Raw genomic sequence first — 19,331 nt, 5'->3', positions numbered from 1 at the left:
ATCAATCATTTTCATGCTAAAATTTGAATACATATATCGGTCAAAATATGATTATATTTACGTTAAATGCTACTTGCTATCTCTTTGATACAAAATTTATTTGATTGTGATGGATATTCAACATGCAAATGAAGCTAACTTACTATCACCCCTTTATGGCTAAGAATGCTTTTTGATTTCTCTCAAAATGTTAAATCGCTTGTACATGTCGTAATAGTGATAAGGCAATTAATTTATCAGGATTTTAAATATATTATATGGTATCTAACTAAAAATATTAATTTCTTAAATATTGTTGCATATTTTCTCACTATTTCCACATTTCGTACTAAATATTCGCTTCTTCTTGGAAATTTAGTTTATAAAAAAAGCAAATAATTTTGCCATTTTATGAAACTTATCCCGTGACATCTTTAACATTTGCGGAAGCAGCAAATCAAATAATAAAAATTCATGGTTTCTTAATTTTCGCAAATCGTAAATTGAGTGATACAGTTAAACTTTACTTATGAATAACTAAAAATCTTTAAAATAATGTAGAAAATTTTTAAAAAACCTTAAAATTTAAATTTCCAGAAGAGGACAAAATTTTCAAATAATATAAAATTCTTAAAATACCTGTATAATATTTTTTCCAATCGAAAATAAATTCTCTCATTTGCTTCCCCCGCCTTTCTCAGGGCGTCCCTGGACAGAATGCTAATCACATAGTAATTTTATAAATACATTTTTTGAAAACAAAATATTAAAATCTATATTTTTTATGTAATTATTAGAATATGAGAAAGGAGGTCAAAATTTGTATATAACATCAGGGACTTCTAACTGGAAGAATGTTATTACACATTGGCACAATGAAACCAGAATGTTTACTTTCGGAAAGGATAGGAACAAATTTGAAGATGTTGGCCATTATACACAAGTAAAACTTAATCTAAGATGTCTAAATTAATTTTTGATATATGATAGTCATCTATGAAAACAGGTTTGTGTCACAGATAAAAAGGAAGCTTCTATCCCGAAAATCCAGGGATCCGAACCGAAACGATTATCCGTTCAGGTTAGGGAAAAAATAACGATTCAAGGTTCAGATAAAATAAATAAAAACATCGGTTTGATTCGTACCTTTAAAACACAGGTTTGAACACTACTATACAAACTAACATTCAAATTATGTATGGAAGAGCATTATTTTTTATTTCATCATTAAAATAAAAAACACGATGTTCATTTTTATTAATTTTACATTATAGATTAATATTGAACAATATTAATTTACTTAAATTTTTTTTATTAAGTCACACAATTAATATATTTTCAAGATTAATCTAGCTCAAATTACACGTATAAGAAGATAGTAAAAATTTAATGGGAAATATCTTTCCATATTAACTTGGGTAGCCGGCACCGCCAATATAGTGTGAAATATTCGTGGTTTTATTTAACCTAGAAAAATTCATTTAAATATTTCTAATATTCTCCGATTTTTGTAATAGATTTTGTTTGTTAACAACCTTATTTTTAAAGAAGACTTTCTAATAAATCTTTTTCAGATGTAGATCCATTTACTGTAATTGAGTTATCTTCACTAGAATCCCTCTATAAGAAAATTTAATTCCATGTTGCACCATATTATATGTTCCCTAACCTTGGTTTTTTCTTTTTCATGTAGAAGCACTTGATATGATATCTATATAACAAAAATTAAAAATAATGAAAAAAATCTTGTTAAATTTTATAAATATAAAAATATACAAAGTAAAAAAATTATTAATTAAAATTAGATAAGGTAAAAAAAAATATTAATTAAAATTATCTAAGGTATAATAGGTTTTATGTAAAAAGAAATTTAATAAAATATATATAATTAATAATTATTTTAAAATATATCTTAAATCTAGATATATGCATGACAAAAAGCATCGTTGTTAAAAGTTGTTCCAAATTTCATTGTAGCTATTAATGAATCAGTAAAAGGTGAAGTAAATTTAGAAATTTAGCCTTCAGCCATATTCCATAAAGGTCCCCTAAAAATTAAAAAAAAAATTGATGCTACTTTAATGGGTTTTAGGATGTTCTATAAATCTATAATTGCTTCCCATTCCAAAACTATCTCTCCAACTATCATAGGTTGATAACCAGGTTTTTTTTTAATTTCAATATTTTTAGAATGATTGATATCGATGTTGTCCATAGTTTCTTGCAAGCAAAGTTTTAATGATATTAGAAACTGAATAATTTTTTAATGCATAATCTCCCCCACGTTGTAAGGTATGAGAAGCACTTATTAAATTCATTATATTTTTTGAGAATCATTAAGATTGAATGTTAATTCATCAGGTACATTTATGAAAAGAAATATCTATAGAAATATTATATTTTGCATTTGTTCTTCTTTATCATTTTTAGACATTTGATTGTCATTATCAAAATCCTCCATATATAATTTTACTATCTTAATGAGATTTGTACTATTATCTGTGGTTATAGTCATAGGCGTATCCAGGATTTTCTAAGGGGGGGGCACTATTAGATAAATTTTTTTCCCATTAATTTTATTGGAAGTCTTTAGGTCCACTTGTAAGGGCTTTGGCTATATTAGATTTCTATAAAAATAATTTTGGGTTTTCACTTTTTTAAAAAAAAATTTTTTGAACTTTTGTTATTTTAAAAAATTTTAACTTTTACTATTCTTCCTTTCAAATTCTTCCTTATAATGATATATTGTATACATTTTGGGGAGAGTAGGGTGGGGAGTGTGTAGAGGGAAAAATTTTATTACTTTAAAATGTATTTACGGAGCAGGCTAATTTGCGATGGGAGGTGAAATTTCCCTCCTCCCCCATTACACGCCTGGTTATAGTGTATATTTGCGATGTTTCACCTTCATAATCATAATACTTTTATTGAAAGGAGTTTTGAAATTTCGGCAGCAGGCCGTTCAAAAATTTATTTCATTGCTAGTGTTCCCAAAACAATTTTTGATTTTTGACTTTTTCGAGATAATCGCTCAAATCAAGGAATGTTTAACTGAAGGAAATTTTTAATTGGATGAAATACATATAAAATTAAATAAGTATCTGAAGAAAGAAGTAGGATTAAAGGTTAGGGAGATAATGGTTAGGGTCATTTAAAAGTGAAACTATATTGGTTAGGATTTCGATTGTTTTTATTAAAATTTAATTTATTAATAACTCTCAAACCTGATAGGTCAGTCATGTGATTATAAATAGACCAATAGATAAAATAAATCAGCTGTTGAGTTAAGAATTTTCAGTTGAGGGGGGGCCTGTTTTTTGGGCGGAGATATTTTTTTAAAAAATAAAACAAATAGTCAGATTTTTGCTATATTTATTGAAAATTTTTAAATACAAATAATTATGAATAAATAATACTAAAATATATAATATGACGATTATAATTTCTAAATTTTTGCATAAATGGCTAAATGTTGGTATATTTTTTTTCACAAGCCATTAGAACCAAATTTTGCTTTCGTTTATCTTTCAACTCATGCTAAATAAAACTCTATTTAGTATATAGAATGAGGCCTCACAAGAAACTGCTGATACCCCAATGATTATAACTGCAGAATAACATTTATATAATTCTTTAAGTACAATAGGATACTTTTTAAATACATAATGTTAATATTTTCAAAATCGAGCCTTTCTTCTACTTTAGTCTAAACTCTTTACGATTATCATTTCATGATGCAATTTCAATATTAAGGCTTAATAAGAACGCTATTGTGGACATTTTATCTGTAATAAAATAATTCAGGGCAAGGGGAGACAATGTATTGCAACAAGATACAGAGTATTATTATCGCCAATAAATATTTCTAAAAAAATGTTCAACAGAATCATCATCAATTATTTTATAAAAATTTCATTATAAAGAACTTCAATTAGAGTCCGTTTCACTATCAAATTTTAATTTAGTATCAACCAATAAATCTGAAAGTTTTTTTTAGGATTTTGCGAACCCTAGATTAAATTTTGATATAAGATTTTCAGACTCAGTCTTTATAAGAGCAGAGATACCATTTGCAAGGCCCGGTCAGGATTTTAAAAAAAAATTTTTGGTCCGGTCCGGGTATATTTAAAAAAACTGCAGGTTTTTTGGTCTTGATCAAGTAGAATGAATTCTCATCTCTTTTATTTTTAATATATAAATTGCGAAGTCAACACAATTTTTAGCATCCAATATATTCGTATCTACTAATTGAAAATTCTTATTTAAAAAGATCAATTGAAGCTAATACATAAATTACATCGGCTAATATAATATAATGTATATTTAAACATTGTGACAAAAGATCATAACTTTGACTGAATCATGAGTGAAAATTACCGAGTGGAAAAGTAAAATAATACTTCATCGATAGCCTTAAAAATTATCATAAATGATTTAATGTTGCCAAATAACCATTCTACCTTTTTCCCAAAAGTATCCTAAGAGTATGACCTCTATATTTACTGGATATGTTAAAACGCCTAAAAAAATTATACAATTAGTTTGCTAAATTGGAGAAATTAAAAATTGCAGAAATATTGTTACACCAATTATTAACAAGATGCGATTGTAATTAAAACTAGAAGTGGGCGCGGGCGTTTTTTTCACTACCTGCCCATTGACCTTACAATACAAATATTTACATCTGATGTCAAAGATTTTTTTAACCCAACCCGCCCATTCATGAAAGGCGAAATTTTTATCACGCCTTTTTGCCATAAAATTTTATGGTTTATTTTTAAAAATATCATAATTCTACAAGGCCGTAGCCAGGAATTTTCCGTTAGGGGGGCTAGCTGCTTACTTAGGGGGGCCACTATTTTTTTTAAAATAAAACATTCATAGAAATTTTTTGCTATTTTTATTAAAAAATTATTAATGTTATATGAATACAAAATAATACTATAATATTAACATACAAAAATAATACTATAATATACGAAGATTTTTATTTTTAAATTTTAACATAAATGAATTAAAGGATAAATTTCGTCTTAATTTTTTTTCATAAGCCATCAATACTAAATTTTGTTTACTTTGATCTTTCATCGACCCTATAGTGCTCGATAGAACTCTCTTTATTATAGAGAAAGAAGTCACACAAGAAGCCGTTGTTACCCCAATGATGATGGCTGCTGAATAGCATTTATACAATTCTTATGATGATATTTTTTATACATAATATTTAGGATATTTTCAAAATTATGTGTTTCCTTAACTTCTGCAGCTAATAATCTATTAGCTATTTTCATTTCATGATGTAAAGTTTCCATATTAAAGTTTAATAATTATTCTAATCGGGCCATTTTGTACGATATAAAATAATCACTATCAAAGGGGGAGAATGCATTAAAACTTGATAGAAGATTATAATCATCTTGTGAAAATCTATCTAAAAAAATTATCAACAAAGTAATCAATAATTTCATACTAATTCCATTTTAAAAAACTCCAATTGGAGTCTTTTTCGCAATCAATTTGTAATTTGGTTTCGACTAAAAAATCTTGGAAATTTATGTTTTACGTACGCTTGATGATTTGTGGGGAGTGAGATTAAATTTTGTTAAAAGTTTTTCAGCCTTTATTCTTATCAAATCAATAGAATTATTGCTTCTTATATTTTTTAAATATATTAATCGTGGAATCAATATAATTTTTAGCATCCACTTGATAGGTACCTACTGACTGTAGATACTACATATTTACAGGATACGTTAAACCGCCTAAAAAATTATGCAATGGAATAAATTAAAAAAATTATAAATGATAACAATATTATTATACCAATTTTGAGCCACAAGATGCAACATGTGGTTGTAGCAATGTATAATAGGAACCTTTTTTGGACAGATATAACGTTTGAACCATCATATGCCTGGTTTATCATATTCGTTGAATTAATATTTAACTCATTAAGTTGCTTTAAAATGCAATTAGTAATACTTTCAGCAGAAAGACACTGTAAATTAATAATCCCTATTAAATTTTCTTGGACTTCTCCAGAAAAAATATACATAATTATGCTCAGGTTTTCACAACCTAATGCATCTTTTGTCACATCAACCAAAAAAGGCATCTCAATTTTTTTTATATGTATCTGAAATATAATCAAGCACCATATCTACCAATTACTTCTTTTTGAATCTGGGTGATGTATATCGCGTATGTTTGTATATAAATTTCGTAATTTTATTTAATTCAGGATTTTTTTGGATGGTGTATGAAAACATTGGTATAAATAGTCCAGAAAGAATAAATTATGTTTTCTACATTTACAGTATCCGTAATTTTTGTTGAACCAGTCCCATGGAAATATCATAAAATCTTGATTTAAGATCTTAAAGATTACCGTTAATTTGTTGGCTTAACAATATTGTTATCTCGGTATTTTCTTTATAATGCTAAAATACTCACTCTTGTTTTAAATAACTGATTATATCGGGCTTAGATAATATTATTTTGTCTAAGATGTTAATCGGACCATTTTTAAAAATAGGCGCAAATTGAGCTGTTTATCAACACTGCACAATAATCACCAAATTTTATAAAAATTTAATAAGAATCTTTTTTATTTTAATAAATATTTACGGATCGGTATCAATCTGTTTTCTTATATTTATATATATATATATATCAAGTATTGAGTAACCACTTGATTAGCTTCAGAAAATCCGGTTTTTTTACGATTTTCACCCAGATCTATATCAGAGACCTTCAAAACATAATAATATTGTGATTGAACCATAATAAATAAAATAATTATCATTGAAATAAGTTCAATTTAAACGTTATAATTAAGCGTCTATATAATGTTTTACACAAACACACACGAAAATGATAAAATATGAATGAGTGATGATTTATTATTGGATATAAATAAAAGAGGATTGGAAGAAATTTACAAACAAGACATGTTTTTTGAATAAATATTTAATATTTATTTTAAAAATATTAAAATAATCAATTACAAAAAATTTTTTTTAATTTGGGGGGCCGGAAAAATTTATGGGGCCCATAGATTTTTTCTGGGGGCCAGGTTTGGGGGCCAAAAAATTTTTTAGGGGGTGCCCCCCCAGGCCCCCCCCGTGGCTACGGCCCTGTAATTCTACTTCATTTATTTCCATAATTTTACATGAAATAAAATCATCTTATACACTTTTGTGGTAATTAAGAATTCACTAATCAAGTATAATATTTATAAATCAATATCTTTATTTAAAAGTTAAAAAATGCCAACATTGTTTTGTTTTATTGCATTCGTCTTTCCCCTAGTAATACGCTTATTGGCACTGGAAATAGAACTTGCTAAAATTTTACTGGTATAGTCTCCTATAGTATTTTCTTAGAAAAAAAATCTTGTTATAAAATTTGTAAAAAAATAGGTCAGGTATTTAAAATTTTCCATGATTAAGGCAATTGTAATCACGCCTGTGATTTTAAGAGCTCATCAAGTCCAATCAGCGTTTGAAATTTCAGAATTTATTCAAACAAAAATTTTTTCATGCCTATCTCTAATTGAAACAAAGTATATGAGCAACAGGGGGCTCAAAAATTTTTTTTTTGATTTTCAAATTGACCTTTTTTTAGGTATAAAAAGTTTCAAATTTTTTGGAGAGCTTGAGCCCCTTTGCGCCTCCCCCTTCTTTGATTAATGTATATAAGGCACCTTTTTATTAATATTTTAGAGCATTTATACTCCTCCATTTCGACCAGACATGACATTTGCGCCATCATACGTTTGGCTTATTATATTCGATGAATTTATCATTAATTCATTAAGTTAAATGCATTCTGTAATGCTTCAGCAGAAAAGTTGTCTAAATCAATCATTCCTATTAAAAAAATTGACTTTTCTCATAAAGAATATTTAATCAAACCATATTAAAATAAAATGACCTTTAGTGTAATATATTTTTAAAAGTTGGAGGCTGGAAATATTTTTAGATGCCGAAAATATTTTTGGAGGTTATTTCTGGGGGCTAAAAATAATTTGGTGGCCAGGTTTTGGGGGAAATTTTATTTTGGAGGGGGACAGCCCATAATCCTTTTTCAAACATATAATGACTCTTTCAAAAACATAATGTTCTACTCTCATCTAGTTTGCATTGAAAAAGCAAATTATGTGGCTAAAAAAGCTATATACTATACAATATTAGCATTGATTTAAACGATCTGCGAGTTAAAAATGAAAACAATTTCTAACATCTATATTCAAATAAACTAAGGATGAATTATGGAAGGAAAAGGGGGTTGACCTCCCGCCATAAAAATTCAATCAATGGTAAATTTTGATCTAGTCTTGCCTCTCAAATCTAGATTCCTTTTATTTTTATATTAATAAGTTGTAAATAAAAAAAATATATAAATATAGTTTCCTGGGTCAATTAGAACAGCTAGTTAATAATAAATACGAGATACCAGGCCCCTTGAAATTTTTTGCATTATATTGAAATTCCGGCCTGGGTAAACTTTAGGGTCAGTATATCTTTAGTATATTGTCCTGGGAAATAATAAGAGTATGGGAGCTTAATAATTCAATTTATACTATATAGTATAAAGGAAAATTAATTTGTTTTTAGATTGTGTGGGGTACTACAAAAGAAATTGGTTGTGGAATGCATAATTGTCCTCAGGGAAAAATGTATGCTTGCAATTACTATCCAGGGTTAGTTATATAAAATCCTAATATTTATTTATGTTTTTGTTGGAAAATAGCAGTGTTGTTAAATTAGAGCGCTACTTTTTTGAACAGTAGCTTTATGCTACTTCGCTATTTTTAAATTTAATCTATGAATATAATTATTATTTACAAATGTAACAATTATTTATGAATATAATAATTATTTATAAATGAAATAATTATTTATGAATATAATAATTATAAATGCATTATTTTATAATCAAATGTAAAGTTATAATATTTTTTTTTGATTTATCATTAATCCATTAAGATATAGACCATCTGATAATAAAAATACTTTAAAAAAAATATATGAAGATGAAATGGATGAGACAAATATGAGATATATCTATCCAATTTTTAAGCTGAAATGGCTATTCATTAATCTTCCCAAACAATAGAAAAGTAAGTTATATCCATAAAGACAATCATCTCTATGGATGCTTTCTTTGGAGAATGAAAGAAACTCTACGATATATATGGGCTTTTGGGATAGGTTCTAAATCGCTAAAACAAAATCTATGGGAATAAATTGGGAACAATGATTATTTCCCCCATTTTTAACGATTTTTAGAAACTCAATTTAAAAAGATGTGTTTACTTCTCTACCATCTTTTAAAAATAATTCTAAATTTACTTTAAAAATTTTCTAGGGGATATAAGGGAGATTCCGATTTTTTAGAGATTTAAAACGAGAACCTACTTTTTCATCAAAGAATAATATAAACATAATTAATGACTTTCCCTATTTTATAAATATACTTCTATAATTAAGCACACCATCTCAAGTGCTAATATTGAGCGATTGTTCAGCCACGCTACACTCATATTTAGTCAGGCTTGATCGATCCTTTTAAAAAAATTGAATCCCGATAACGATCTTTTTAAAGAAAAGAGATCAAAAATCCAGGATCGACCTTTTTAAAAAAAACGGATCGCGATCATGATCCTTTTCTTATTTTATTAATTCTCAAGAAAATTTTATGCTCGCTAAATTAACTAATATAAAAATAAATTAAATATATTGTAATAGAATAATAACAATATTAAATATATTTATTAATCAAAATTATTTAAATAATATTAAAAAAACTAAATTATTATTATTCATCCACGTCTTTCATTAAGAATACATTTAACTCTACTAAACGATCCCTTGAAGCGCTAGATGGCAAAGGAGTTATATTTTTTTATGTGTCAGTATTCAAAATATTAATTATATAAAAAAAAATTAAAGGAAAGAGCATTTTGCGAAGAATTTTTCCCAAAGAAAGTATAAGTTTTTTTCTATATAATCATTTGAATAAGCATCTGCAATTGGTTGATCTTGCAGGTTTTCCAAATGGGTAATTAACTTTTTTTTACCAAATGATTTTGCGGCAGATTGATATAAGGTCAATTAAGCTTAAATTTTGGAGGAATTATTGCTGCTAGTATGCGGATCGGATATTTAACAAATTGATCTTGATCAAGATTCTCAATTTAAGCGAAAATCATAAATATTCTCATAAATTGCCAAAATTAGGATCGAATCCAGAATCGTCAATCCTTTGATCTCGATCCTTTACCTCTGTATTTAGTGATCGCCGCTCAAAACTTGGGGATAAAAATATAGAAATAATTTTGTTATTAAAGTGTATTTAATATAATAGTAAATAAAACGTTATTTTTTTTCTTATTTTATTTCAAGTCGCTATTAATAATAAATTGTTATATTATCTAATGTTTGAATTACATCTTAAAAAATTGACCAATTTTTTTCATAGAGTAGCGTAAAATAGCATTAACTATTTTTTAAATATATTGGCTATTTGCGTATTTTCTTAAAAATTAGCGGTAGCGCACTATTTTTTAAATGAGCGTTTAACAACACTGGGAAAATAATATCTTATAACTATATAAATATTATTCAGTGGCAATCATGATCCATATTACGAACCTTATGAAAAATCAGATGTTCAGTCATGCAATGGTTGCATAAAAGGAGGTGAGTGTTCAAAAAATGGTGTGTATGCTGGAAAATTATTAATATCGTGTGGTAAAATAATACTTTCTATTAAAATATGAACCAAAATTCAAAAAAAGATAAACCAAAATTCAAATAAAGATGAATAAAAATTCAAAAAAAAATCATAAATAATATATTTGAATTATAAATAAATTAAAATTTTATTCATAATCAATTAAAAATAACGAGTTATTGTTAATTTAAAAATTTTTTAGAGAATACTCTAGGTTAGATGTTTAAAATGGGTAGGTTTTACATTGTTTTTACATTTTTAAACCCACTTGCCCACCCATAGTTTTTTTTAAATATATTCGCCGCCCGCCCATTCATCTAAGAATTTTGTCTAACCCGCCGATGTTTAAAAAGTATTTTATTGGTTGGTCTCTTTATTGATTTTATTTTAATGTATTTTTACTTAAACTTATAAAATATTCATTATGAAATAAAAAACATTTCACAAGAAAAATATTTCAAAGTCGCCTGCCCATTATTTTAAAATATTTTTTAACAGCCTGTTCAATGTTTAACCTTAGAATAGATAGAATTGCAGACCACTACTCTAGATATTCTATATGCAATATAAGAAATAGATCGCAAATGAACAAATAACTAGGGTTGGGTATTTAACAGGTCAAATTTTATTATAAGGGATACTAACTATTTGATAAGAAAAATATTAAATAAATGAAATATCTTCATAAATAAATGACAATAATTAAATTCTATATTTTGATGGATTTATTCTAGAAATTATGTTCATTTGCTTTGAAAAAGTTATTTTTAGGATTCAACCAAGTTATTATCATCATATTCTTTTATATTTTGAATTAATCATAAGTTGTAACCAATTTTCCTGCATCTACAGTTTTAAAGCGTTTTGGGGTTTTTTCCTGAATATTACTCCAAACGGACTAATTTCTTTTAAAAAATGAGCTAAACTTGGAAAAGTTTGTATGACATTTATCACTTCCCTTAAACACAAGAAGGGCTCCACCAGCTTGATGACGACATCTGATTAATGTTTATAGATTCTATAGGATTCCACATATTTTGCTTATCAAAGATACCTCTTTTAAATGGAATATATATTATATCAGCAAAAATGACTTAATTATCACCCCTGCAGAAATTCAGTTCTTTTATTATATGCCAAGCTTCAATGAATTTATTCTTATGATGCCAGCCTTGATATGAGTCTTAGTATTTTGAGGGCAATTTTATCGAAATTTTTAAAATTATTTCAAACATTTTTTTTTCTTGCGTTAGTGGATAAAATATTGGATTGCGCGATTAAAAAATATTGTTATGTATATTTAAATAGGTCAAATTCCCTATTCATTAACAATATAACATATAGGCAGTTGAAGCATATTTAAAAATTTTAAAATATTTATTTAAAACTATTCATCGTCTAAGATAGTATCACTTTGACTCACAAACAGTTTTTTTAATGACATGTGCTTCTAAAGCTCTTTGTAGTTGTTACAACATTTATCGTAATTAATGTAAATTATATAGATGTTATTTTAAAAAATTTGATATGTGAATTAAATATCCGTTCAAAATTTCCAAAAGCTTTATATAAATGAAGCCTCATTAATTATTTTCAATGAGGCGCGTTCTCTAAAAAATTTTATATAAGGATTTTCACGGCTGAGACGTGCTTGCTAAGAGAGTCTTTGTAAACATTTTAATATTTATTGGTATTGTATTTACAAAAAATTTTATCTTCGATTGCTTAATTTTAAATTGGCCATTTTTATGATGAAAAAAATAGATAGAATTGTTTGGTATGTGTATACCTAGAAAAATATTTTTATTATAGATATCTTTTTTTGAGGCCAGATTTGTTAAGTTATTTCTAAGGTAGGGCACTTAGTAAAAACTGTTAAATATTGCATTTTATTTTATCATATTTGTCAATCTTGATGATATATTTTATCACAAAAATTACATTTTAAAGTATTTGACCGGTCAAATATACTTTAGGTTAATTGACCAAACCTAGAAATAACTAATATATTCAATAATATAAATCTAATAGATCAATTTTGTGTAAACGAATATTCTAATTGCGATGACTTAGCTAATCAAGGTTATTGTTCTCAACTCATGGATAAATGTGCCAAATCCTGCAAGCATGAATGCAAGCTAGGAAAGAGAACAAGTTATTTATAAAAAAATTTAAAATAAATAGTACTGTAAACATTACTTCATAAAAGCATTACTCGTCACCTTGTAAAATAAGGAACGCACGTTACTGGCTATTCAAAAAATTAACACGTTACTCATTATTTAAAAAATGAAATATATAAAAAAAATAATTTTTTTTTTCCTATATAAAATTACAAAAATAATATTATAAGATAAGATATTTTATAATCATTTTTTATTTATTTTAAACATTTGATTTTCAAAATAATGATCAGATAAATAAGAGCGCTTAGTGCTCAAAACAGCTTTAGTCGTGCTAGACACACACTCAATGGCGCAGAGGATGAGACAGTTGTACTATATTTAATAAATATAAATCCTAATTGGGGGAATTTATGAAAAATCAATAATCTCTATTTAAAAAAGTTTATTCTATCAACTTCAAGAAAATTTTTATTCAGATCCTCCTCAATTTTTTTATCTTTATCAGAAAACAATCTGGTATTTGTTATTTTTTAAAAGGAATCAAGTCTGCTTTTTCTTTGTCAAGACCTTTTCTCAAATTAAAAATAAGTTCAAGCTATTTTCCAGGGTTGGCCTCTAATCTTATCCAGGGTCAATCCAATTTGAATATCGGGATGATGTTTATCGCTAAAAAAATATTGGCAGATATAAATCTTGAAAATAATAATAACTATAACTACTAATAAAAAAAATATTTATTTTACCGTTTTATACCCGGGGTTTGAAATGTCAAAAATTTCGGAAGAATTAGCTATAAATAATGGAATTATATTTTATGGAGTGTAAGCATCTCCGATATTTTTCAGCCCATAAGCTCACTAATGTCAATAGGTGGTGTAGGAATTAATCGATGATCATGTTTCCAATGTGGGAGAATATAATAAGTTTATAAGTGTCATATTATCTTTTGAGGCAAAGAATTCATCAATATAATTTGCTTTCATCAGTTGATGGTATTCTACATAATGGGATTCATTGAAGCCCATTATAAATAATATAATAATTAAAAATAGGATGCATTATATATAAAATAATGAGTTTTATATATAAATCAATGTTGTTATATGTACAAAATACTACAATAACTAATTTAATACTTTGAAATGTGAATTTTTAAAATTTCCGTTTGGAAAGAATCTGGGAAAAAAAAAATGCGAATAAAAATCTCAAATGGCGAATTTTCGAGATTTTTTTTTTAAAAAATATTAAATAAACATCATTTATTTATTTTATAAAATAATAATGTTATAATCATATGTAAAAGTGAAATAAATACATTTTAAAAGTGGGTTAAATTTTGTACTATTATGCAGAGTTGTTATGTAGCACGCTATCATTTTTGGTAGCGATAGCTAACTATAAACATGATAATTTAAATATGCCATAATTAATTATAATTTTTATGATTTATTTTGAACTTGAAATTTATATTTTCAATTTGTATTATATACCTAAATCATCTCATCTAGTGCAAAAATATCATCGAAAATGAATATCGAAATCGATGTTGTAAGTGAGTCAGACGATTATAATATTTGGAAGAAAATATTCTTGATAACAATAATACATATTTTCCATTTACAAATTTGAAAAATATTTACAAATTAATGTAAAAATAAAAGGTTGCTACAAATTTATTTGTTTTATATGTAAAAAAAAATGTAACCTCAAATAAATCTAGTAGCTAACTTTAAAAAACACTTAAATGTAGGGGTGGGACCAATACCAATATAATATTGGTTTACAATACCAATACCAATATATAATTAAATATTGGTATTGTTTTTACAACCAATACCAATACCAATTACCTAAATATATTGGTTTTGAAATATTGTTTAAATACAATTTTAACCAATACCAATATTAAAAATTTAAAATAGATAAATACATAAAATTATTTGGTTTTATCGTGGATAATTATATCGTGGATAATTATATCGTGGATAATTATATCGTGGTATATTTTACTTTCATTCATAAACATATTACATCTGTTATTTCTTCCAAATATTCCTGTGATATCAATATTGGTGTTATTTATAATTATAGTTTATTTTTATTATGGAAGTAAGTTTTCTATATGATATCTATCAATTTTATCTATTAATTCATTTAGGATATTATAATGAATGAAAACCAAATCGAGTTAATAAATATAGAATGATGTTGATACTAATAATAATAGCGATAATGAACAAGAAGAATCAACGATATCTAATAAAAGACGAAATACAGCAAAAATCTGGGAATTTTATACTAGTTGTGATAACAAAAAAAAGGCTATTTGTAATAAATGTAAAAAAGAATTATCTATTCCCAATTTTGGAACCTCAGGATTATGGACACATCTTAAATCCATCCACCCAACTTTATAATAAATAATGGCAGTAAAAAAATTAACACCATAAAATCATTTTTAATTAATAATGTAAATAATAAAGCTAATTTAAATAATTTAATTATGGACTTTTTTATTCAAAATAATTTAGCCTTTTCAATGGTTGAAAATGAGTCATTTAAAAATTTAATAAGCTTTTGCAACCCCTCATTAACATTAATTTCTAGAAAAACACTTAAAAAAGAAATTATGAAACATTATCATAGATCTTTTATCAATTTAAAATCTGTACTTTCTAAAATTACTTCTAAATATTTTTTAACAATGGACATTTGGTCCTCTCCAAATAAAATACCCTTTATGAGCATAACCATTCATTATATTGATAATGATTTTAAATTAATTAATCATTTATTAGATTTTATTCCTTTTAAATCAGCACATAATGCTATTAATATTTATAATATTTTTAATTCTGTATTAAAAGTAAAATTTGAAATTGATTTTTTTTGTATTACATTAGATAATGCTAGTAATAATTTAGCATTTTTAAAAATTTTAAAACTAAAAGACAATTTTGATAATGTGTGCAAATGTTTTTGCCATATTATCCATTTATCTGTCATGGCTGCATTGGAACCTCTAAATCCAACTTTAAAAAAAATAAGAAATTTTTTAAAAATTTTTAAACTTTCTATATCTAAATTTAATAAACTTGAAAAAACATATCTTGAAAAAAATCCAAATTTAAAATTTCCTCACCCTATTTTGGATATACCAACACGTTGAAATTCAACGTACCAAATGCTCGAAAGGGCTATATTGCTCAAACCTTATCTCACAATATATACCAATCATCAACAAAATACTAATGAAGAATATTATATGAGTGCCTTAGCTTGGAATAATATTGAAATATACCGAGAATTTTTAGAACCATTTAATTTTGCTACAGAGATGGCCTCATGTGCTAATACTCCATCAGTTTCAACAATCATTCCTTTATATTTCAGTATTTTTGAGCACGTTGAGAGTTATGATAATAATCCTAATGCTATTTTAAAGACAGCTTCATTAGCTGCCTTGACAAAACTTAATAAATACTATAATTTTAATAAACACCTATATATTATTTCAACAATGATTGACCCAAACTATCAAGTCACTTATTAAAGCATAATAGTATAGAAACTCTTATTGGGTGTCTAACCAATGAATATAATATTTATAAAACAAATAATTACAATTCAGCTGAACCTACAAATGAAACACAAAATAACAAAAAATTATCCTTTTTTGACAAAATATATCAGGTTAAACCTAGTCACAACAATAATAACTTAGAAATAAGCAAATATGTGGATGAAGCCACAATTTATAATGATACAAATCCATTAGACTGGTGGAAATTAAATAAAAATAGATATCCAATATTATCAAAAATTGCCAGAGATTATCTTGCAATTCCAGCTTCTTCATCTAGCTCTGAAAGGGCTTTTTCAGAAGAAAGGTATCTTATAACAGATCAACGTTGTTCACTAGATGAGCATACTATCCAAGCTTGCATGTGCTTAAAAAGTTGGATGCGCATGAAGGATTCTTCTTAAATACATAAATTTTTTTCTTTATATTACAATCTTTTGCACTATATTTTATATAAATAGACAATTATGTTACATTTTTAGTGTATTCATTTTGCTATATTCTTTGTGCTAAATAAAAAGTTTCAAAATATACGTTTATTATTTGATTGGTTTGTTGATTTCAAAAATATATTAGTTTAAAAAAAGAATTTGGATTTAGTAAAATTTTGGGAGTTGGTTCTTAGCCTTGTTTTTATGGTAATGCTTCATGATTTTTTTTTCCATGTTTATTTAAAACTAGAAATTAAGAGTTTTATAATCACTATTTCTATTCTTTTAATTAGTAATTTGAATTTAAACCAATACCAATATAAACCAATATATACCAATATAAACCAATACCAATAGCAATACCAATACAAGAAATAGAAAATATTGTTTAAACCAATACCAATATTTTAGACCCAATACCAATACAATATTTTGTTTATATTGGGTTTTTAATATTGGTTCCCAGCCCTACTTAAATGTAATTGTGATTTTTAAATTCTAATGGTATTTTATAAGAATGTTCATGCCAACAGTTTTAAAGAGATAGGAAAACATTGATTTTAGTATAAGGAAGACTACATCCAAGACCAATACAATTCAAGCTAAATTGATTAATAATATTGCACATGCCAATATTTCTCTAATACTAGCTTAAAGCCATTGTCAATACAATTAATACAGCTCAGCCAATATCCTTGGTAGATAATCCATCATTTATCATAATGATTTAGGCTCTATCCCCTGTTTCAACAATTTTATGCCACCAGACACTAATGACTAAGATAGCAGTGAAAATATAATTTATGATTCATCCCAATTTTTAACTAAACTGGCCATATAAATTCCGCTGATGCATCAATGTGATAAACTCATGGTAAAGGTGAAGTCTCATACCAAATAAAGATGCCCTAGTTGCAATCACAAAAACGTCTTTCTCTGATAAATTTCTAAATAAAGGATACTAATAATAGAAAATCTTTTAGACGCTTATTAAATCCAAAAATACTCAAGTATTTGATAATTTTTATTGTATTAAAAATATGTAAGAAATTATTTAGTTGGCGAAACTTATACTTTTTGATAGTCGCTCTTTAGGAATGATAGTATAGAAATGATTCTATTATTAAAATGAAAACAAAATAAATAAAAAATGAATATTACCATAAATAGTTATTTTTATTACATAAATTAGTCTTTTTACATATTTTTTTATAAACAAAATTAACTATATTTAAATAGTTATAAATGTCGATTTTATGTATTATATACTTTATAATTACATTAAGTGAAAAATATAACAAATTTATTTTCCAATTTTTTTACAAAAATTAGTCTATTGGGGCCAGGGCACTGTAAATCATCTTCATCTGAAGAAATATGTACGACTGAAATAATATTCTTTATAAAATAAATTATAGTATTAGAGAATAAGAATTAACATACCTAATTAGATTTACAATCTTGACTGAATATTTAAAACGAAAATTTAAAATAAAAATTAAAAAATTCGGCGGTTGATCTGAATTAAAAACTAGGCTTAAATATTTATAAATTAAAAAAATAAATAAAAGTATTTTATAATAAAATAAAATGTTTTTTCCAAATTTTTAAGTAACGAGAGACGTTTTGCATTAGCGTTAAAAAACGTGTTACATGTTACCTTTAGAAGAAGGTAACTAATGGCGTTCCTTTTCTTCAAATATGATAACACCGTTACTTAACACTTAACAGCACTAATTATAAGAAATAAGCATATAACGAAAAAATACTAAACTATAAAGATAGAAAAGATAAAAATATACTCAAAATAAATATATTTGTAGATCACTATAATAATTTCTTGGGGGGTAGCCGAACTTTCCAATGTAATATGGGAAATGAGGTCCCGGCCATCTAATAAAAAATTTGGCCCGTTGGGCGAATTTTTTTAGCTCTTTAACAGAATTATAATTTTTTAAAAGTATAAATATTACATATAAAATGTTTATAACGTCCAGTTCGTTCACACATTATAATTTGAACATATATTACACACATATTACCTAATTTTCTAAAATCTAAACTTCATATTCAAATCTCATTTTAAAAATAACGAATCTAGTATTACTTAACAAAATAACAAAAAGGATATTATCAAAATATGCTATTTAAAAAATAGTGGAACTCCTTTAATGTCGCCAAGCAAACATTTTTAACTATGGCTTTGGATATCATTAATCTGATTGTGTTCGCTATATATGTTTAAATTTTATTTTTTTTCCAATGAATACCATGATCGATCATAGCTTAAGTCATTTAAAATATATTCATCAATAAAAATGCAGAGAGTATATTTTTTTGATAAATCCTTTTTATATAATAGTAAAATTGTTGCAAATTTTTTCTCCGAAAATATTTTTTATAGGTAGAATTCTATCTTATTCGTGATCAATTTTAAAAATATTTATCTTTAAAATATAAACATACTTTTCT

This window comes from Gordionus sp. m RMFG-2023, chromosome 2 (genome assembly GCF_954871325.1).
Source record: "Gordionus sp. m RMFG-2023 chromosome 2, tfGorSpeb1-WG-v2, whole genome shotgun sequence".
Classification (NCBI taxonomy): Eukaryota; Metazoa; Nematomorpha; class Gordioida; order Chordodea; family Parachordodidae; genus Gordionus; species Gordionus sp. m RMFG-2023.
The sequence above is the reverse complement of the archived record's forward strand: the minus strand, read 5'-3'. Positions refer to the sequence as shown.